Source organism: Hakea prostrata, chromosome 11 (assembly GCF_041222555.1).
Source record: "Hakea prostrata isolate BN-2017 chromosome 11, UWA_Hpros_2, whole genome shotgun sequence".
In the NCBI taxonomy this organism is placed as follows: Eukaryota; Viridiplantae; Streptophyta; class Magnoliopsida; order Proteales; family Proteaceae; genus Hakea; species Hakea prostrata.
In genome coordinates, this window is record NC_142610.1 from 2,917,168 (window position 1) to 2,941,271 (window position 24,104).

Sequence of the window (24,104 nt, forward strand, 5' to 3'; positions counted from 1 at the left end):
GGAATTGGCAGTGGTTGAAGGAGACCAGATGGCTTCATAGCAAGATATTACTGCATTGACAAGCATCACAACTAGCCACAAAGTCACGAACGGCAGTCTTCATTCCTACCCTCTAGACCACAGCCGCCAATTGCTTGTAGGTCGGCAAAAACCCTGAATGCCCACCGAATGGGGTGGAATGATACTTTGACAATAATTTGGGAATGAGTGTGGACCCCTCAGGGATGACTAACCTGTTTTTATAGAGTAATGTTCCCTGTTTTAGCTGGTAGCTAGGGTAGTCTTGGGATCCCTTCATCAAGGCTTGAATAATCTTCTACTAACGCTCTGAGGCGTGAACTTCCGCATCTAAACCCTCACTCCCGGCCAGTTGCTGCTGTCATAGAGAGAAGCTGCATATCACTCTCTGACCGTTGAGAGATAGCGTCAATGGCTTTGTTCTTGCTGCCCGGAAGATACAATATCCCCAAATCAAACCCCAATAGCTTCAAGACCCACTTTTGTTGATCAGTAGCCACAATATGTTGTTCCAACAAATATTTCAGACTTTTTTTATCGGTTCGTACTTTGAAATGTCTCCCCATCAAGTAGTGACGCCATTTCTGGATAGCAAGCACAATTGCCATTAGTTCTTTCTCATAAACACACTTGGTTTGTGCATGAGGTGACAACACCTAGCTCCAGTAAGCAATTGGATGGCCATCTTGCATCAAAACCGCACCTAACCTAAAACTTGAAGCATTAGTCTCCACCCAAAACTCCTTTGTGAAATCCGGCATAACCAACACAGGGACGGTCGTTATGGCTATCTTTAGGGCATTAAACGCCATTGTTGCCTCGTTATCCCATTGAAATGCGTCTTTCTTCAATAAGTTAGTGAGCGGAGTGGCAATCTTACCATAATCTTTGACAAATCTGCGGTAATACCCGGTTAACCCTAAAAACCCTCGTAGGGCTTTAACATTTTAGGGTTGGGGCCACTCCACCATGCACTTGATCTTACGTGGATCTGCTGCTACTCCGTCTTTAGATATGATGTGCCCTAAATACTCCATTGTAGCAAACCCAAACATACATTTTTTTCGGTTGACGACGAGGTTGTGCTGTGTGAGTGTAAAGGTGGTTCCTAAATGACCCACATGTTCCTCCATGGTCCTGCTATACACCAAAATATCGTCAAAGAACACCAAAATAAATTTTCGCAAATGTGCTCGAATTACCTCATTCATGAGTGATTGAAATGTGGCCAGAGCATTCGAGAGCCCAAATGGCATCACTTGGAACTCGTAATGTCCATTATGGGTACGAAAAGCCGTCTTTTCCTCATCACCTTCCGCCATTCTAATTTAGTGGTAGCTTGCTTTCAAATAAAGTTTGGTGAACATTGTGGCTCCTCCTAACTCATCCAACAGTTCGTCAAAATCAGGAATAGGGAACTTGTCAGGAACCGTAAGTTTATTTAGGGCAATAATCCACGAAGAAGCGCCACCCGCCATCCTTCTTCCGGACCAACAATACCGGACTGGAGTAAGGACTCACACTAGGTCATATGAAACCTGCAGTTAACATTTCATGTACTAACCTTTCGACCTCGTTCTTTTGAGAGTGTGGGTAACGATAGGGCTGAATATTAGGTGGTGTACTTCCCTCGGCTAGCCGTATCCTGTGGTCCTGTTTCCTCCTTGGCGGCAATTCAGTGCGTTCCGCAAATAGTTGAGCAAAATCGGTTAATAAATTGGATACAGCTGCACTCTCGTGTCCCTCTATAGCTTCACATTTGGGACATTGAGGTTGTAGCCAGTATCCATCATCGCGTGTCTAAAAGGACTGTAGCACGCTTTTCAATGTTGTTTCCAATCCCAACAAAGTCGGATCCCCATTCAGTTTCACGGGTCTTCCATGCCACTCAAAATTCATGGTTCTCAAACGCCAATTACTTTTGACCTCCCCGAGTGTTTGCAACCATTCTACGCCCAAGATTATGTCAATACTACCCAAATTGAAAGGGTAGAAATTCTGTACAAAGATCTCACCGCACAAGTGAATCGAAACATGTAGACAAACTCCAGTACCTTTGCTAATCGTGCCATCCCCCAAAGCTACTTGAAATTTTGTGTTATGTACCTCCAATCCCAACGGCTCCACCAACTCTTGAGCGATGAAATTGTGCGTTGCGCCACAATCAATCAAAACGATGATATCGCAGCCATGGATTTGCCCTGTCAGTTTCAGGGTATGTGGGGAATCGATTCCCACCAGAGAAGTATGCGGGAGTTCCGTCTCAAGCACAGGTTCAATTTCGACTGCACCACTGTCGACATCGAGCACTCCTACCGTCGCTGCAACTTCTGGATTATTGTCGTCGTGTAATAGCAGCAACCTTAGTTGCTCCAAGGGGCATCGATGGCCTTTGTTGTATGGAGCGTCGCACCGGAAGCATACTCCTTTGTCCATTTTTTCTTTAATTTCTTCTTGGGATAGCAACCGCGATGGTCCTGAGTTTCCTGTCGCCGCTGGAGTTGCAGATCGAGGCTGTGAGGAAGAAGAAGATGATTCGACTTTCTGCTTTGGTCGAGCCGGAGTGATGAGTCCCTGGTTCATTCCGGTTCCCTAAGTTGTACCGGTTCCTTTATAATGGGTGTTGGAAGGGCTGAAGTTTATGTAGCATGGGTTTGAAGTTTGGGCTGTTTGAGTGGGCTGTGCCCAAGAGGATTTCTTAAATTTCCCAACCTCATTCTTGGCCTCCACTGCTTGGGCTAGATCCATTATTTGGCCCAAATTAGTGGGTCCAAATAGACGAACCTCAGCTCTCACATCTTCGTTTAACCCAGCTAGAAATACCCCTTCCAACCATTCCTCTTCTACAGCTCTAGCAGCCGCTGCAAGTATCTCAAACCCCTCTCTATATGCTGCAAACGTCCCAATCTGCTTATGAGTAATCATCGCCTCTTGGGGAGTCTTCATTTGTGCCGAACTAAATCGCTGGATCATCGCCTCTTTCAAACCTCTCCACTATAGCAATGGCTGCTGTAATTCTCGGAAGTGTATCCACCCCAATGCTGCCCCTTCAAAACAAAGAGTTGCAGTTCGGGGTTTCTCTCCATCGCTCAGTTTATACAGATCAAAATACCTCTCAGCCTTTGCGATCCACCCCATCGGATCTTCCCCCATAAAAATTGGCATTTCAAGTTGCCTAGGAAGGAAGTCTCTCGGCTTTTCTGTTTCGCCCATTCTCTCGCCGTATTCTGGAGTCCCATCGATCTCAGTCACCTCCAGCATTAGGGTATGCACATCGGCTGATTTTCCTTTCAGAAACATAAACCTCAGTTCCTCTCTGAAGTCTTCATTCGCCTTTTCTCCTTTTTCTATTTGTTGTGCTAAGACCCCTACTTGTCCTTGAATCTCTTTCTTGATACTCTCCAATTCCTCTACCCTTTGCTCCATTCGGCTCTTTACCATTCCCTTGGAGTCGATGGCTCTGATGCCAGATTGATAAGACCCCGTACTCAGCAGACAAACAATGGTGGAATTGACACACAAAGGTAATAACAATGCTGAACTTTAATCAAATAATCTCTAGAACAGAGCACACTACAGCAGTAGGTAATCCTACTCTACCCGAGAGCAATTGCCCTCTCCCTTATTTCCCTAACAACTCAAAACGTAAGACTCTCCTAATCTCCCTTCTCATACTAATAGTAATTACTTTCCTATTGTTAGAAAACAAGCTTTAAATAATCAAAACAGCAATTGAACTTGACAGAGAAAAGAGAGAAGAAGAAGAAGAGGAGAGATGAAGAACAGAGAAGAGGCCGGATTCTTGCTAAGAGTCTAGAATCACGAGCCTTATTTATAGCTTCTAATGAATCTAATACAACGAGAGACAAGTAATGTCCTCTAGAAAAGGAAACAAAAATTACGACTTTAGTAACTTCCTAGCTCCTAAAATAGAAAATTCTGAAAATAGAAACTACCACCAAAATAGAAACTATGCTTTTTAAAAACTCTCAAAACTTATGTAGCAAGACTCCAACATTTAGAAATAGAAAGTAGAGTAGCATCACTACCATATCGCATGTGAACGAACATCCGGCGTCACGTGCGACGCAAAAAAACAGATTTTTACTGTTCACGTGAATAGTGTCGTGAACAGTAAATAGCCCAAGTGTATATACTTCAACACCTATCATATCTCTTAACCAAATCACTCCAAATCCATTCCTAAAAGGCAGTTTGTATCTCAACAGAATCACCCCAAATTTATTCATATAAAACAGTATATTTCTCAATTATTTCCTTCCATCCTTTGGCTGTGTGCAGCAGATATTGAATCTTGCTTACCCTGTCTGCGAGTATAGACTCGTGAGATAAGGGGTCTCTCACATCACTACAGGAAGAGACTAACCAAACCCAGAAACATAGTGCAAAATATCTTTCTTCAACATCGTTCATGCAAGCTCAATACATATCATAAACAATTCAGAGAAGGCATTTGACTCACTACGAGGAGCCACCAAAAGTCTCTAGCTTCTGTTGATGTGTCTATAACAAAAAGTAACTACAATTGAATAACTAATAACTAGCTTTACAATTACAGTCCAAGAACAGAGAAATATTTCACTAAAGAGTTAAGGCACCAAGTGCCAATAATATGATATGATATTATCTAAAAAATCAAAATGAAGTAATCTTACGTTCAATCAATCACCTGCATAAACAGGTTGATGATTTTATTCTATTGATTCTATTTACTAACAACAAGCACACTTTGTAACATCAAGTTTATACCAACTAAACAATTGAGAATAAACAGATGAGATGTCAAAATAAGAGACAAACAACGTAGATAGGAAAACAAGCCTTCCCAAACAAACAAAAAGAGGAAAAAGGAGGAAGAAGAATTTTGATGAGACTTCATGCATAAGAGGAGCTTAACTGAACCAATTTTTCGGAGGAATTCTCGTCCATAGTAAGAGTTAATTGTGTGAACTTTGGACCATTAATTTGAAACCACTAAAATACTAAGTATGAAGCAAGAGTAGAGCAGAGAACAATGAAATAGCGAAGTCATCAATAAAATGTACATACGATGCAAACTGAAATATTTTGTTACAGCCTCAATTCTAAAGTAAACAGAAATCAATTACTTAAAAAGAGAAAATAGAAGCATAAATAACACTTGAAATACCCAATATTTCAACAATACATTTATTGAATACCAATCACTAGTGAAATTATATTTTTATAAAATGTACCTACAATGCAAACTGAAATATTTTGTTACAGCCTCAATTCTAACATAAATAGAAATCAACTACTTAAAAAGAGAAAATAGAAGCATAAATAACACTTGAAATTCCCAATATTTCAACAATACATCTATTGAATACCAAGCACTAGTGAAATTATATTTTATAAACCTAGTTTCATAGTTCCGACTATACCTACAAGTACTATATCATAGCTATCTCTACCAACACGAATGCTGCCACTAATGCTACTCCCAGCCCAATGCGCCTCCTTCCCACAAGAGCTAGAATCCCACCCATGTCAACAAATTGCTCCCCATCTATTGTGATATACTCTCTCTGAATCATCTTTCAATCGTACCCCCATCGCTCGTGCAGTTTGCAACCGATTACCACCCCACCCATCTTCATTATGCCCTGATCTCTTTTTCCTTGGTGTGAGGCTTGGCCTTGCCAATTTACCTAACAAGAAACAGCATTCTCATATTAGAGATGACTAAAGAGAAGAACTAAGACCCCCAGGATACAACAATGAGTCTGTTCTTTGAGGAGTCAACAAATGGAGGATGGGGGAGAGAGGAGAGCCTACCTGAAACATCAAAATGGATGGACTTAAGAGAATTCCAGCACCATATACTGAGATACTACAAGTATTATATGTGATAATATTTTCCTCTTGATGTGTTAGATTTTGAAATAATCTCTACTTGACAAAGTAAGACAACTTGGGAATCATACGAAGAGAGATGTGATGTGCAATGACATGGGGTTATGTTTTGGAACTATGATGTGTTGCAACAATAGGTTATGTTGTGCCTACAACGATTGGGTTACATTGGTGTTAGTTGTGGTGGCCGGAGGGTGATGGCATTGTGATGGGGATGGGCTTGCAATAGTAAGCAATGGGGTTTTCCAACAGTGAATGCAGCGAGGTTGTGGGAATACGAGTCAAAGAGTCAGTATTGGTGATTTTGGTGGTTGATGTGGTGGTATAACTATATAAGTGAAGCATGCCAACTTTGAGACTGCCCCTCCTATTTGATCGAGTAAATTTTATTATCTGAATATCTGCAAATGGGTCCTTTAATTTGTTGAAGGTTGCTTGACACTTTGTGGATATGAAGATGTTTACTTTGCCAACATCTCACCTCTTGTTGAATCATGACCATGTTTTGAGTTTGGAGTGAAGTGAAAGATGGCCATTTGGGAGTTGAACTGATCAGCAAAAGAACCAGACATATCAAAATACAATGAGAGATCAGATAAATACATGAAAAATAGGCACTCACTCTCAAAATTGCTTTAGATGAACAAGACACCCTAGAACTAGGAAAGCAAGTACTAGAACTAATGAGAGATCAGATAGAATAGATGCAAAATTAAGGAGTCAACAAATTGAAAGGCCATACATAACCATCAATCAGGTGTCATATCCCAAAAAAGCCCATATTTTTCTTGCACAAAACATAACCTTAATGACAACTGATGAAACAGTTTCAAAATTTAGTCGGAAAAATAACACTGATAAATTGAACTAAATCATAAAATGCAGTCTACTTAATAGCATAAAATTAGAGAGAGAGAGTGATCATTTCACCAACACCTTTAACTGCAAACACATCTTTCACAGGAGACAAACAAGGACCCACAAAATTCTATTTAGAAATTACAACACACCTAAAATTCAAAGGAATCTAAGATAGAGCTAACTAAGAAAGCACAAAACTTGATACAGACTGATATCCTTCAACCAAGTCATTTAACCAGAAACCCATGTTTAACAAATTGAAACCTCAGTGAAAACATACATATAAGGGCACCATTAGATTGTATTAACACTTACAATTCAGAATATCTGAAAATAAATATTTTTTACAGAACATAGAGAGAGAGAGAGAGGGGGATAGACCAACACCTTTCGAAAACCTTCTGAACAAATTGAGACCTAGGTGACAACGGCCAAATAAAGGAATCAACAGGTTAGATTCAAAAATATACCTCATATAGGATTCAAAAGAATTAAAATTGTAATATTACCAAGAGATCATAAAACTAGAGAGCGAGTGATAACCATTGACCAAGACCATTAATTAAAACCCACCTTGAATACATCCAAACCTGAGAAACAATTAAGAAAAAAGGCATAATCAAATTATATTCAGATATATAATACTCATTAAGTTTAACAGAATATAAACATAAGTGTCTACTTAGGATTAGAAAGCAAAAAATCAGAGAGAGAAGGTTACCCCACTAAACAACAAAATTTTTAATTAAATGAACTATCAATTTTATCTAATTGTGTGAACTTCGTAACATCAACATTTTACCCACTAAACAATTGAGAATGAATAAATGAGCTGTCAAAATAAGAGATAGCCAAAGTAGATAGGAAAATAAGCCTTCTCAAACAATCAAAGAAAAAATAATTCTGTGCTACGAGACTACATGCATGAGATAAGATTACCCCAATCCTTTGCTCAAGGAATCCTTATCCACAACAGAAGACAATTGTGCGAACCCTGTATCAATAATTTACAAAACTACTAAATATGAAAGAAGAGCAAAGCAAAGAACAATCAATAGCGGAGTCATCCATAAAAATGGACCAACAATGCGAACTGAAATATTTTATTGCAGCCTCAGTCCTAATGAGAACAGAAGTCAACTACATTAAAAGGGAAAACAAGAGAGTAAATAACACTTGAGACACCCAATGTTTTGACAATCTGCCATTGACTACCCACCATTGGTGAAATTATATATTGGAAACCTAGTGCCAGATCTAGAAACCACCCATGTCATCTTTAACTGCTCCGCATCTCTAGCAATCTTTTCACTCTCCCCAAGTCCAATACTTTTCTGATAATTGCACCCATCACCCTCGCAGGATGCAACCTCATGACCTTCCCACCTACCCTTGCTATACCCTGACCTCTGTATCCTTGGTCTGAGGCTAGAAATGGCTCCTCCAACCATATCTCACCCCTTAATGAATCGTGATCTGGCTTTGAGTTTGGAGTGAAGTGAAAGAGGGTTTACTTGTTTGTTGAACAGATCAGGTAAGAAACAAGACGCCTAAGAAATAGGAAAGCATGGAGTAGATTTAATGAGAATCAGATAAGTATAATACATACGCACTCAATCTCAAAACTTCTTTATCTAAAAAAGACATCTAAGAACTAGGTAAGCAAGGAGTAGAATTAATTAGAGATTAAATAAATGCATAATAAATTTTTGGCTACATGCACACTTAATTTTTTAGGGACATGTGCAAAAACCAACAATTTGCAAGCACAATGTAAGTCTAGAGGTTGAAAAAGAAATAAAAAGAAACTTAACAGCTAAATAAAAAATGGATGATAAGTAAAAGAGAATCAGAATAATTCATGACCAACAATTATCAGTCTACAAAACAATTTCTTCAATGTTAAAGGAAAGGAGCCAAAGGAAAGGAAAACCTAAAAAAGGATAGCAGGGGAATGATTACTACCCTTCTATGTGACACCAGCTAAAAAAGATGCTATTAATGTCCATAATAGAAATCTCTCATGAGTCTCATATATGTTTGAACAGAATGTAGAATCAACTTGCAAAAAGGGAACAATCTCTTTTTTCCCAAATCTAGAACAGTGTCTAAAGCACGACTGCCATGTATCCAATCATGAAATCAAATTTGTAGTAAAACCCAAATATAAGCATCTAGGGATCCAATAAGAAACTGAAGAGGAAACAAATCCAATAGTTTTACCCCAACTTTAATATCTAAGATTGCAAAGAATCCAAATTCTTCAACATATTTAAATATTTAAAAAGAATGCCCCTTCCCTCCCCCCCCCTTCAAAAAAAAAAAAAAAATTCAGGTGTCATAAGAGGATCTCCACACTCATAACAATGTACACACCATGATATATATATGAAAAATTAGGTTTCAAAATATCTCATATCCAGCAAAGAATGTTTTCTTGCACAAAGCATAGAATTGATAAGGTCATATAAAAAATTCAGTCAGAAAATAAAACCAATAAAACTGAACTGAAACAAAGAAATAGTCTACCTAGAGAGCATAAATCAAAGAGAGAGTGGTCCTTGGACCAAAATCTCTACCCAAAAACCCTATTAAATAAATTGAAACCCAGTTGACAGCAAACAAATAAGGGTACCATCAAAATATATTCAGAAAATATAACTGTTAGAAAACAAGCATTAAATAATCAAAACAACACCTGAACTTGAACAAAGAAAAGAGAGAAGAAGAAGAGGAGAGATGAAGAACTAGTAGAAGAGGCTCGTGATTCTTGCTTAAGAGTCTAGAATCACAGAGCCCTTTTATTTATAGCTTCTAATGAATCTAATACAACTTGAGAGACAATTAATTGTCCTCTAGAAAAAGGAAACAAAAAATTACAACTTTAGTAACTTCCTAGCTCTAAAAATAGAAAGTTCTGAAAATAGAAACTACCACCAAAATAGAAACTATGCTTTCTAAAAAACTCCCAAAACTTACGTAGCGAGACTCCAACATTAGAAATAGAAAGTAGAATAACATCAATAGCATAATACTGTTCACGTAAACAGTACAAACAAAGTTACTGTTCACGTGAACAATACCGTGAACAGTAAAAACATATTTTTACTGTTCACGTGAATAGTGTCGTGAACAATAAATATCCCAAGTGTATATACTTCAACACTCCCCCTCAAGCTGGAGTGTACACAAAGAAAACTTCAGCTTGCACAATAAGAATAAACTTGAAAAGTAGAGGAAAGGGGGGGAACCGGGAAAAAAAAAAAAGAGAACAAAAGGACGGGCGCAAGTAAGAACCAATGCCGTGGGGAGAAATCAAGACTCAAAATTGTAACTCCAAAGTCCATATAAATGCTTCACAAGAACGCAAGTAGTAGGTAGGCAAAAAGCCTTATCCACGTAATGCCGGTAGTAGGGAGAAATATCCACGCTAAATCTTCAAAATTGCAACTCCAATGTCCATATAAATGCTTCACAAGAAGGCAAGTAACAGGTAAAGTATGGGTAGGTAAAAGACAATATTGATTATTCTGGACCAAGTAGGTAGGTAAAAGACAGTATAGGTTACTGTGGACCAAGTAGGTAAGGTAGTATGGGTTACTACGGACCAAGTAAGTAGGTAAAAGACAGTATGGGTTACTGCAGACCAAGTAGGTAGGGTAAAAGACAATATGGGTTATTGCGGACCAAGTAGGTAAGGTAAAAGACAATATGGTTATTGCGGACCAAGTAGGTAAGGTAAAAAGAAGTATAGGTTACTGCAGACCAAGTAGGTAAGGTAAAAGGGCAATGTAGGTAAAGATAGGTAATGATTTAGTTGTAGAATGCCATAAGTTGAGGACAAAGATCTTCACAAATAATATCCATCAGCACATCTTGAGTAGATATAGAATAAGGTACCATTCTCCCCCTCACGTGTAGCATTACACGTGGACAATTAATGATGAGCAGTGTATTATTCACCAATAAAGTTGATCAAGCAGCAGAAAATCATCTCACAGGACAAAGTCTTGTGCACCAAGGGGGAAAAAAAATTATGGACCACCGCTATCCCTTAGGCAGGAGCAAATTAGATCAGGAAAAATATATATATTGAACCAGTTTGGAATCTCAAAATTGCAGTAGTCGCTGCAGCAATCCACTCAGAAGAAGTGCAATAACAGTAGTTGCAGTAGCAAATAATATCAGATCTCGGACCATAGCAACAAACTTCTGCTAGATTTGAAACTCTAACAGATCTTAATATGAAGGAAAAGTAGTCCTCTAGGTCTTTGTAGAAATATTAGATAAAAAGAAGGTTAAACTTGATTCTGAAATAAACAACGGAAGAAGTAGTAAAGCAAGAAGGTAGCAGAGAATTTTTCGAAGAGAGAAATTCAATGAAACAAGGGGTACTAGTATACGACTTGCAACTAAACTTATAGCACAAACAATGGAAGACAATACTTAGGTCTTGCAATCCGAATTATGGGCATATCTTTGCAAGAATCAAGAGGAATCCCAAGACATCAGTATAGTGCGGAGTTGAACTTCGATTTGCACACAAAAAAGGGTAGTAGCAGCCTCAGTTGAATCACATAGGTAGACATATCCCCAGAAAGCTTAGGGCCTTTTTGTAGTATTAATACATAGATACTTGGTGCTTCAAAAGTTAAAGAAGAAGAACAGCCATGCACAATTCTGGCAGCGAAGGTTGGGGCTGCCCTAGATAAGAAAAAGGGAAAAAAAAAATTGGGTAGCCATGAGAGAGAGAAAACGGTCCCTAAGTTGATTAAAGTTGCTTTGATACCATGTTAGAAAACAAGCATTAAATAATCAAAACAACAGCTGAACTTGAACAGAGAAAAGAGAGAAGAAGAAGAAGAGGAGAGATGAAGAACTAGTAGAAGAGGCTCGTGATTCTTGCTTAAGAGTCTAGAATCACAGAGCCCTTTTATTTATAGCTTCTAATGAATCTAATACAACTTGAGAGACAAGTAATTGTCCTCTAGAAAAAGGAAACAAAAAATTACAACTTTAGCAACTTCCTAGCTCTAAAAATAGAAAGTTCTGAAAATAGAAACTACCACCAAAATAGAAACTATGCTTTCTAAAAACTCCCAAAACTTATGTGGCAAGACTCCAACATTAGAAATAGAAAGTAGAATAACATCAATAGCATAATACTATTCACGTAAACAGTACAAACAAAGTTACTGTTCACGTGAACAGTAAAAACAGATTTTTACTGTTCACGTGAATAGTGTCGTGAACAGTAAATATCCCTAGTGTATATATACTTCAACAACAATGCTCATGGAATTTAAAGGAATTCAAAATAGAGCCCACTAAGAGAGCACTCTAACTGAAAGAGACTGATATCCTTCGATTAAGTACTTTAACCATGAACCTAACATGAACAAATTGAAACCTTAGTGACAACATATAAAGGAACAATAGATTGTTTTAAAAAAATATAACACTTTTAATTCAATGGAATCTAAAACAGTCTTCTCAGAGAGCATAGAGAGAGAGAGAGATTGGGTGAAATCCTCATATCAATACCTTCAACTGGAAAACACCTTCGAACAAATTGAGACCCTGATGACAATGGACAGATTAAGGCACCATCAGATTATATTTAAAAATGCAACTCTTATAAATTCAAAAGAATCTATTATAAATTATAATATACTATGAAAGCATAAAACCGAAGAACGAGTGAAATCCTATGACTAAGACTTCTATTAAAAAATCTATTTTGAAAATATCCAAACCTTAGCAGGAATTGACAAAAAAGGCAGCATTAAATTATATTAAAAAATCTGGTACTCATACAATTTAAAGAAAATAGAATCAGAGAGAGAAAGAGAGAGTCACCACTAAACAACTGAGAATAAATAAATGAATTGTTGATTTTGTCTCGTCTATAGGAAGAGATAGTTGTGTGAACATTGTAACATCAAGTTTATACCACTAAACAATTGGAAATAAATAAATGAGTTGTAACAATAAGATATAAACAAAGTAAATAGGAAAACAAGCCTTCCCAAACAAAAACAAAAAAACAGTAATTGAACCAAAAAAAAAAGAAAAAGAGATAAGATTGAACTTTGTACCACCGATTTGTTACCCTACTAAACTACTAAGAATGAAAGAAGAGCAGTGCAAAGAACAGTCTATAATGGAATCATCCACTAAAATACCTATTATGGAATTAGCAAACAATTATTACATCATACCCATCCAAATTCCGAATGGAACAAAAGGCAAATGCTACAATAGGAAAGTGCAACAATGATCCAAGTAAAATACACGCCTAAAAATAAGACTATACTAGCCGTGGTAAACCTACTCTAATATCTTGCAACAATAACTTGTTTTACCCTGCCAATAACATCTTATTTTTATACTCACCGGAATGTTGAAAATCACATACCAAACTATTAGGTCTAATATCAGAAAAAGGAATACATTAATGAATAAGAGCACTAAACAAAACATAATCAAATGATGGGTAAAAAGATCCAAGTTGAAGTCAGAGTCTATTATTTTAGGCTATAAATAGCCTCTTCATGCATTGTGAATTGCCTAAGTGATGGGGTTCCATTGAGGGAGACCCTATGGTTGTCTTTGAGAGAGCTCTTAAGTTAATCCTAGCATTTATGCAAGCCTGCATTCAAGTTTTGAAGCTTCAATCATCAAGTCCAACCATCTTCAGGTTCTTAGCAAGCCACGTTAAGTCACAGCCCCTCCCCCACCCTTTTCCCTTTCCTGTGCAACCCTAGAAGACCTTCCCTCTTCCACCATTTCCTTTATTGCCCCTCCCCTCTTGTCTAGCCCTAGAAACACTGACAACCCCATTGCAATTACCCCTCTCCACTTCCTGTTCTCGTTCAACAACTCCTACCCCTTCCCCTTGCAGTCGTAAGTCTCCCCCACTTCTCCCCTGTTTCTGCGATTGCAATAGCATCGTCCCTTGGTTAAACCACCTCCACAGCCCCCCTCTTGACCCCTTTCCTCCTATCTTGGATAGCACCATACCCTAAAATACAATCTTCTAGTTGTTTGCCCCATCAAGCCTACTTTCCCTAACCTAAAAATTTTGCAAGTGTTCTTCAACCTTGGAATTCTGCGGAATTTTTAAGACTTCTAGAAATCTGACTTCTACCAAGTTTGTCAATTAGATTCCATTCTAGCTGGAGTAACAATGGGTGACAGTTCTAACGGCAGGAACAGCAAGGAGTATCCTTATTCTATCCCTAGCTGAACCCTCTAAACCCTAAAACCTGAACCTGCAATAATCCTGAACCCTTTCACACTGTGTCTGAACTTAAGAGTGAGAAAATACCCTCTAAAATCCTAGGAATTTCATCCCTCTTTGCCAGAATTTAGTGGGCAGCCACAAATCTAGGAAAATTTACAGCTTTACCCTTAACCCTAAATTTGTGGTTGCATCACATTATCTCATTCAATGCAACATATATCCATTCAAAACCATGTCCTAGGATAAAAAGCCATCACAAAGAGGAATAAGATGCAACATCAATATATGCACTGATTCAAAGAGCACCAAACCTAATCAAAATAAAAGAAAAAAAGATGAAAAACAGCTCAAAACTAGTTTAATGATTGTCATTCTGTATCTGTGCATCACAGAATGCAACCCAAGCACAGAAATCGTGCTTCATTTATCCTGAACAGAAAGGTGTACAATAACCACCCATGAAATCTTAATCAAAGCATCACCATCTTTCCCCGTCAATGGAAAGGGAAAGATAGTAAATGGGGCTCAGCACCAACCTTAACATCCCTATATCGCTAAGAAAATGTAATTCAGCTCCAAAACAAATTAAAAAATGGGGAGCAAATATAAGTTTGATGTGTTCAATACCGCAACTAGTTTCCATACCATGCAATCCTCAATCCTCAGATATTCATGTGTTTCTGTGCACATCATTGTATAACTTCCATGTATGATGAATCAAAAAATTAGGCCTCCAATCCAACAAAGATATGACACAACGCAATGTGAAAAAGAAGTACCAACCAAGGTGTCAAAACCGTGAAATCTTCAGCTTGGTGTCAAAAGTTGTGTTCATTTTGTGCAATACCATGTAAACGATGCGCAACATATATCAATGAATAGCGCTTCTTAAGATAAAAAGGCTCACATCTTGCATTGTGAAAGCAAACTATCCAACCGAGGCACAAAATAAGTAGATCTAAATATAGATCTATGTGTCAAACCGTGCAATATTCAGCTTGGTATCAAAAGTTCTGTTCATTTGTGCAGTATCATGTAAATGATGTGCATCATATATCAAAGAATCATGCTTCTTAAGCTAAAAAGGTTGACATCTTGCATTGTGAAAGCAAAGTAACCAACCGAGGCACAAAAGAAGTAGATCTAAATATAGATCAAGATAAGAATCATGCTTCTTAAGCTAAAAAGTCTGAAATCTTGCATTGTGAAAGCAAAGTAACCAACCGAGGCACAAAAGAAGTAGATCTAAATATAGATCAAGATGCAATGCAATAAAAATGTTTTATCAATGTTTGCTTTGAAGTACAGTCACAACTCACAAGCATCACCTAGCCTTACAACCAACCCTAAAGGATAGAAACATATATTCGAAGATTGTATGCTTGTATAAGCACCACTAAAATGAGAATATGAGATAACCTTTCATTTAGAGTGGTTATATAATTTTACCCTTACAAGATACCTATCAACTAGGTCAGATGGGGGAGGGGAACAAAAGAAACAAAAAGATTCGCACCCATTCTTTCTAGTATATACCCATTTTTCTTCCTTCATTTAGAAGGGGGCTGAGGTAGTAAATCACTAAAACACACAGAATAATATTCAACATAAGCAATTTAAGAACATTATGTGTGGACATCAAAACATATTTATTTGATAAAAAAATTAGATTAAATTGTGAGCAGTGATCCATATTTCCAATCCTGAGGTGTCTTAATCAGTGAAAGAAACTTCACAAAAGTGTGATAGGTCCGAACTTTTATTAACTCAAGGCCTAGCAAAGCCAATACACCTACTTGTCTAGTATGCTAGAAAAGGTTTAGACATTTTGGTGAAATTAACAAAGTGATTATCATCTATACCAACCAGTTCATTCTCAACAGAAGGGGAAATGACGACCATTTTGCATGCTTACCTGGGACATTCAGCTTGAAGTTGCAATAGTTATCTGTATCTATATAATCCTCCAACTAACAATAAACAAATCAGCCAATATCTTGAGAAGTCAACATGCATATTAAAGCAGTCACATAGAGTCAAATTCTTGAAAGAGAATTAAGACATTCCATACAGTAATATGATAAAATAACTACTGAGAGTTTGACTTATATCTGATAGTTAGATCTAGAGTTGCCACTATGATTCTGACTTTCAGGTTTCCAGAACGGTAGACAAAATCAGAATTTTAAGTATCCAAACCAGCAATCAACAGACGAACAGATAAGTAACAGATCTAAGTAATAGAAATATAATACAAATTTGGTACCTGAACTAAAACAAAAGATCAGAAATGAAGATCTCAGATATTGGACTAATGGGACTCTCAAGGAATCAATGTGAAAAGCAGATCGTGAACAAAGGAATAGATTGATAGGTATGGAATCAGAATAGGAAACCATTTTAAAATTTAAAATTTTCAAAAAATCTTACCGGAAAGATTCCTTGAGATTGATGTAAAGTTGAAGAGTTTCTGGTATTTCTGTCTCGAATTCTTGTACCCATTCGGAGATTGATCAATTATGACATTTTTGTTGCAATCGGAATGGGACTTCTCCCAAGGACTGCGATGTTAGAGTAGGGCTTGCACCTATTATGCCTATTTTGGAGGTGCAAAGGCAAAACCAAGTCGCACAATAGAAAATGACCTACCTTGTAGGAGTATTAACATACTTCTGTGGCTTGTTGTATAGGAAAGTGAAACAAGACGTTGGGGAATTTTGAGTTGGGACTTTTTTGGGTAAATGTTCTTCCATAACTAGTCTTCTTGAGAGATCTCTGTTGTCCCTCTCTTCCAAACTTCAGCATCGCTTGGGAGGCAGCATATTTTAATTGCATATAAACCACATTAAATCGGCATGTGATCTTTGCTTTGTTTCATTTTTCCTTTGTGTTTCCTTGGTGTTTGTGTTCACAATTCCAGATAGTGATTTGAAAACAATTCCCGAAGATTATAAACAGAACTTAAAGTTGTAGTTTCAGAATGGAAGACTCAATCAGAAGTACAATATGATAACAAAAGAAATTGAATGAATGCAAATAAGCATGATATTCCGAAATACTAATCTAAACCCACGTAGAAGTGTAGAACCAATGAAGAATAAGAACCAGGAATACGGAGATGTGGTGGGCAGTAGGTAGGTTGAACCCTAGGTTTGGGCTTGTCACCTTCTGGATAACATCCCCAAGTAAAAACAAACCAAAAAATTATCATAAAAGTCAACAGAAAAGTCAACATCCTCAAATGAATGTCAGATTATTCATCAATCACAAATTGTGGGGAAACCCATTAGAAGATTGTAATGAGTTAACTGTCAGATTGAACGTAATCAATCAAAATCAAGAACTCAAATTAACGTCAAGTTCTTGAGCTCTTAGGAGGTCTAATCAATTCCCAACTTATAAATCAAACCTAGAGATATAATTGAGATAATCAGGAAAATTTAGTTCTGTGATTGTAGCCCAAAAACAGGAGATTTTTAATGTAACTCCAGAATGAAAACTCAGAACACACTGGTCAAAGGATCCTTTGAAGTGGTTCCCTTAAATGCTTCAAAACATCACCCCTACCAATGAAGGACATTTGCATATCCCTAGATTCACAGCAAAACCTTTTATTCTGTTTCGACACTGAAGTTAGATGGTTACATGCAATGAAATATAAAAACTAAAATCATAATTCATTCCTGGAACTGAAAGTGTACTGAACTCGAACTCTAACACAGACTAAAATAAGACCACACGTTAAATGACAACAACTACTACCACTATATAGCTGCCATTGAGGTCAATGCTACCTTGCAAATGCATCATCAAGTAAATGAAGCAACGTTTCTTAAATGTATCCACGAAAGTAAACCTGAAATATTAACTTGAGGCTGAAGAAGCAATACTGATTGAGGATGGTTCATATATCTGAAATGCAGTTAAATTCTACTAGAAATACATACTGTATGGCGCCCAGATCGAATATGTATCTGGACAGGTTCATCATCATCCACAAAAGTTGGCCAAACAAAATTCTGCAACATATGCTTAAAGAATTAAAATATAACTGAACCATCCAACAAGTAACAAATTGACGTGAAAAAATAAGTGCATTCCACTAAAAAAGAGATTAGTTATGACAGAATTAACCTTATTTCTCGAAAGGATGGCAACTGAATGCAGACAATCCAAAGCAGCTAGAGCTTGTAGAACAGCTCGAAGTTCAGGATAATATTTTAGAGAAGCCCATTAAGAAAATATCCCATGCAGCCCCAAGCAACAACAAGTTCCTCTTTGGAAAGTCATAACTGATCTAAAGTTGTAATGACTTCAAGAGGGTGACAACGAACTGTCGTTTTGGTACTACTGACCTCAATCCATTTTAATGAAACCTTTACATTCGAAGGCAACTGGAGCCAAAGCAAGCTGAATCAAGTTAACCTCCAACTAAACACCAAAATGATGAATAAATTATCCAGAAATTTTAAGTTTACTGCATGACCAGTTGAATGGCTTGAAATGACTAGGATTGAAACAATGCCATCAACTAGTAGTAATTTTGGCTATAAAAAGATAATATTATCCTAAACACGTTAAAAATGAAAAAGGTAGAGTGTATATAATTAACAAACGAAAAGACAGAACTTTTGTTGAACAAAATTACCTACTAACTTTGATGAAAACATTAGGAAGGAAAATTAATAAATAAAACCAAAAAAAGATAATATTATCCTAAACATGTTAAAAATGAAAAAGGTAGAGTGTATATAATTAAGAAACGAAAAGACAGAACTTTTGTTGCACAAAATTACCTACTAACTTTGATGAAAACATTAGGAAGGAAAATTAATAAATAAAAAAGTAGTCCAAGAATTCTACCTTAATAGGAGTCCAAATCCTCACCCCATCAAACTGTTTCATGTAAACCAGGCATAAAAAGAACAAACACCAACCAAAACCTGTGTCCAATCTGAAACTTGAGCCTGATCTCCCCAGCATATTAGTTTGATTACCATAATACTAAGAAAATGCCCAATTACCATTTACAAGTAAGACTTTGCAAAAGATAAGAGAAGAAAAGAAAACAATCTCAGGTTCTTATAGATATTGTCAAGGACCATTCACAGTTTCCCCATTGTGAAGTGAGTTGAGTCATAGAGTTAATTTGGTTTTTATCTTTCCTTATTTTCTTGTAATTATCTGTTAGTGTAAGGTTCTAACATCAGGTTCACCCCAGCCCCAAGAACGAGATAGGCCAGTTTTCAACCATATGTCAATCAAAAATTTTCCATGCTCCCATTTTTTGACATATTGAACCCAAACCATGCATTGGTTTACAAACAAAGACTCAGAATAGTACTTGCATATTTTACACAAGTTTGATACTATGTAAGTATGTATTATTCTTGGAAATGGTACCAAACCAGAATCGACACATCTTACATATGGAAATATCAATTAAATGTTATTCCATTTACTAAAGATATTATTCATAAATAAGCAAACACATTTAAATCCAATAAAAATATTAGATTGAAATATAGGGAACAACAAAATATGTACTGAACTAAAGCAAATGCAAGCAGACTAGAATTGAGTGGTTAAAATAAAGTTATGGAGGACAGTAGAATTAAATAAAGTCTATGTGCTGATCGATAACAACTGACTCCATAATTTTTCTTTTCACCAGTTCAATGTTAATGTAATTACCTGTATTAATTCTTCAAAAAGAAAAAGAAATTACCAATATTAGATGTGTGGATCGTGATGCATACATGTATTCCAAATTGTGCAACCCAAACTGTTTCTGGTTAGACCAATTAATAAATTCAATTTTCCTTTGCGATTTTAATGCCACTTTGAGCTCCCAAGAACTTTGTGCAATTTTTGGGTATCTCAGATAAGCAGACAGAAAACAAGTTAAGAAGTCACAAAGTTAAAGCAGAAAGCAGATCAATGGCAGAAACAGTTCGACAATTTTGCAGTCCCCTCTGGGTTTTGTCTATTAGAAATATTAAGTTCTCCTAATCCCCTTGGTCAGCTACACCTTTGTTAAGAACAAGAAGAAGTTTAGAAGCATGACCAATAATGTTGGATGATGAGACTGTCAAAAAGTCTAAAAATTAACCTTCTCAGCAGAGCTGAATACACAACCTGCTCCTCCACCCTCCCACTGCAGTCCTCTACTTCAATATTGAGTTGCTGAAATTGTTTCCCAGCATCTAAAGTAGCATGCATCACTGTAACAAACTGTAGCATTTTGGCATAGTAAACGTAGTGCACAGAGACAAGATGACAAACTGATAGTATTGAACTATAGCAGCAGATTAGACCAAAGCAAGGTTCAGAAATCTAGGAAACACGTGTAGGACTTCATGAAATGATTGACCTAAAGAAGAGAGAGGAAGAGAAAAATGATATAAAATTTTATACACAGAAAAACAAGATGAACTGGAAAAGTAGTACATTTGGTGTACATCCAAAGCAGTGTTTGACAGTACTCAATTGACCAGAAAATAGATCAATGCATTTGAATTGCTTAGTTTTGATCATAAAACAGATCTTTTGGGGACAAAATAAACATAAGCAGGCTTATTGTTTCTGAGTGAAGAAAAACCATAAAAAAAGGCAAAGTTTTAGTTCTTTCTTCTAAGATGAAGTATGCAATGGTATCAAGTTTACACAAAAAATAGTTGTTAAAGTTGAAATTAAGCATCTTAATAGGTGTTGGTGCAAGAATGTTATCTTAACAACATGGTTCGCTCCTGATCCAGCTCCAGCTCCTGAGACCAAAACATGGTGAAAGTGGGCCGCCTCTGAGGACGGGAAGCCACCTCCGACGATCAAGTTAGTCCAGGCCAACAAATAGCATTCTTCCTTGAGGAGAGAAGACCCCAAGAGGTGATGAAGACCATCCCCTTGAAGGGTTAGAAAGCTGAAGATCATGAAGGCTGGAGTGTAGAGCTTAACCTACTTTTCGCCTCCCCTCCTCCTTATAAACCGGATCCTTACCTCTTACGGTGGCTCCCTGGTTGTAGAGCGAGACAAAGGTCCCTTCAGCCGCCCCTGCCCTTCTGCGAGTAAGGGCCGTTAGACATCCTGTCGTCTCTGGGCTTGAGGAGATCCAAGGCCGTGTCAGTTGTTGACCTTATTCGGATATTTTGGCTGCACACGTGGGCTACCTCTTACACAGGCCTCCTGGCGGGGAGAAAAGGACTTGATACCCCGGACCGCCCAGAACCGGGCCTGATCCCATCCAGCTGGGCCAGAAATATCTGTGACTATAACAATAGGTAAGCTATTTAGATTCCTACATAACACATAAGGAAAATAAGCAGCAGTTTGTATAGGCCAGTATGATAGGAAATGCCTCTTAGTCTTCGTCTTCATCTTCTTCTACAAAAGGCACCATCAAATTATATTGGCCAATACAATACAATTGATAGATAATGACACCAATGATTCAATTTGTAAATCGTGGATGCTTTAATACCTATCAGTATGCATTTTACATATCAAGTTATATTAACCACCACTGCTTGATACATCACGTACCAATACCATTGATACATTTGATACATTCCATATATATATTAAAAAAAAAAAAAAACTTTTGATTCAAAAACTCGATATAAGAGGAAAATTCACAAAAAATAGTCTCATATCTTGCACTTAATCATGGTCTTTTCACAATTTTGGGTTAAAAAATGAATCATGAAGTGCTACAATACCATCCTTTCCATGTTTCCAGCATCCATTACTCTTCATGGTTAGATAATTATATATTGCTTATGCATGTGGTTCCTTCCCCCCCCCCCCCCTTAAAAGTGTATTTCCACGCATATGTTGACTATTTTCATATGTATCTCCAATATGATATGCCTCTTAAAATCAATGACAGATATGATACGTGATAGTTGATACTTTTCCCTTGCATTTAATATTACAATATGTCCTGGGAAAGACACTTTGGTACCTCAGATGGAGTGGCAGTCTCGTGAAAAATTCTTGTAATCCCACGCTGAATATCAGGTGACCTTCCTAAAGTTGTTAAAACTGAAGAAATCAAAGATATGACTTTACATCGTGCAGTCACACATGAATCTTTCTCATAAACCAAAACTCTGTAGAGGTCCACACAATTTGATTGAATCTGCAATCTCAGAAAGAGCATTCAGAATTTAGACGCACACATATTGAGCTTCTATACCACAAAGGAATGGTTACCTGCAAGGCTGCAAGAAAGATGAAAGATATGTTAAGAGTGCGATTCATTAACTGTAGTAAACTGCCAGCCTCAGACCCATAGTAATTATTCTTCAACATCCTAAGGACCATTAACTGACTAATTTAACAGCAGACTTGGGGGTGGGGGTCACAAAGAAACACAATTCAACTAAATGAATAGAATTCATGAACATTAAAATGGGTAGTCAAACCACTATAACACATCAACCATGTAGCCTCTGCAACTGGCCCACCACTCTGACTCAATCCCTTCTGAATATATATGGGCACACAATCAGCTAACACCCACTTTGGGTCTTTGAATTGGTCTAATGTTTGGACCCAATTTCCTTTTCAACATATGCTAGTACCGTTGAAAAATCATCAACTGCTTCTTCTTATTTTTTTCTATCTCTTTCTTTCATTTTCTTTCCGGGTGGGGAGTGGATTGGTTTTAAAAGGATTATCAACCACCAGCGATGAATTTCTTGCAGCCAGCCTATTTCCTAAAACCAACTTAAAATCTCCAATCAGTCTCCATCTTATTGACAAAAAATACCCACAAAAAGTGGTAGGTGTAATGTTTTACATTAACATATTTGAAAATAAAATAGTAGGCCTTCTGATGGAACCTGACATCCTTTTTCCTTGCTTCCTATGAAACAAAACTCCGTAATTGCAAACTTCACAGCCTATAAATTCAAGGAGCACAAAAGACATAGAAACTCACCAAACAAAGGAGCACAAAGACAAGAGAAAAAAGAAAATACACACAGTCACCCTCTGCTTTCAATGGAAGTTCATATCTGGTGAGAACATCTGAGTAGAAAGATCTCAAGAAAGGACAACATATCCTTTTTTGACTTCAGCATTAGTACATCAAAGTATCAAACAAAACAGAGCCCCAAGGAAATCAATACATTCTTTCTATGGAATTTTTTTCTACGTAATGCGAAATGGAGAGGACTAGAAGGCAACAAGAAAAATAAATAACTCTGATTCATGATTATTATGGAAGAAACAGGCAAAGCAAAAATAAAAAGCTTTATTCACAGGGAAAGAAGTACAGACAATGGTGTACATAGGTTTAATCACCCGATTATTCAATGAACCAAGCTCCAATTAGAATGTTCCAGGTCACTTAAGGTTCAGAAGCATGTTACAGAGGACCCTTTAACTATAATTTCGAGTCAATTTTGGTGAACAGTTGACCACTGAGGTGATTGTTTGTACAGTGACACAAAGTAGGGTTCAACAAGTTATTACCAGCATATGGGAAAAGATTTAGAAGTTCAAATGGTAGTACTTCTAAAATCAATTTCAAAATAAATCTTTTAACCAATATGTCATAAGCTTTTTGATCATCAACATACAAGTGCCATTCTTTCTATGTCAATTAACATTCCACCAAGTAACCAAGTAATCAAGCTCATCTCTGGTGGCAATGGTTACATATGGTGTTGGATTAGTGAGAACACTAGGAGAAGAATGGCAGTTTTTTGTTTTAAAACATTAAATTACTACTTTGCCTATCAGAATAACCATGTACACATCAAAGAGCAAGAGTGAAAAATGAACAGAAATTCAGCTATTTCAGAATCTCTATTTCATTGCAATAAACTGCACAAATCAAACCAAACAATTTTTCAGAAATTGATATCACCCAATGAAATTGAAATTGAAATTGATTTGGAAATCATACCAAATCAGCATTAAACGATGACCTCCATCCTATGGTGTTCCACTGCCATTTATGAGTGGATATGGGATCTGATACCACATTAGCTTGGAATTCAAGACCCTTGCTGCACCGTAGAGGTGCATCCTTTACTTATATTAAATCTTATGAGATATGATCAGAGATTACATG

The 24,104-nt window shown here is 37.1% G+C and overlaps 1 pseudogene; it reads right to left on the reverse strand.

Moving 5' to 3' along the window:
* Nucleotides 1-3,012: 3,012 nt before the first annotated feature.
* Nucleotides 3,013-24,104, reverse strand: part of LOC148999585 (DNA mismatch repair protein MSH3-like) — a 38,788-nt pseudogene continuing 17,696 nt past the window's right edge.